This window comes from Hippocampus comes, unplaced genomic scaffold, assembly GCF_001891065.2.
Source record: "Hippocampus comes isolate QL1 unplaced genomic scaffold, H_comes_QL1_v1.1 scaffold96, whole genome shotgun sequence".
In the NCBI taxonomy this organism is placed as follows: domain Eukaryota; kingdom Metazoa; phylum Chordata; class Actinopteri; order Syngnathiformes; family Syngnathidae; genus Hippocampus; species Hippocampus comes.
Window position 1 is genome coordinate 1,335,502 of NW_017806074.1, and position 399 is coordinate 1,335,900.

Sequence of the window (399 nt, forward strand, 5' to 3'; positions counted from 1 at the left end):
TTTCAACAAATATCTTTCTATGCAATTGCCTTATTGGAGAAAAGTTAGCATGTTTCCATTCACTACATCATAGAAGCACATTTTTTTTCCCAATAATTTGAACTTTAAAATCTTTCCAACAATTTGAAACTTGGTAGACAAAAAAAGAAATCACTCCATATACATATATAAACAAAAGTTTAATACTGTGCAATCTGCAACTGCTAGCAATTCCTCAGGAACAGCAAACTGTCGGTCTCGCATGTGTCATATGTGCTTGTAGTTTGCATTGTACAAATGTACAGTCATAATGAGTGGCACCTTGTTTCTGTATCCAGATGGTGTGTGTGTGTGTGTGTGTGTGTGTGTGTGTGTGTGTGTGTGTGTGTGTGTGTGTGTGTGTGTGTGTAGAGGCACGAG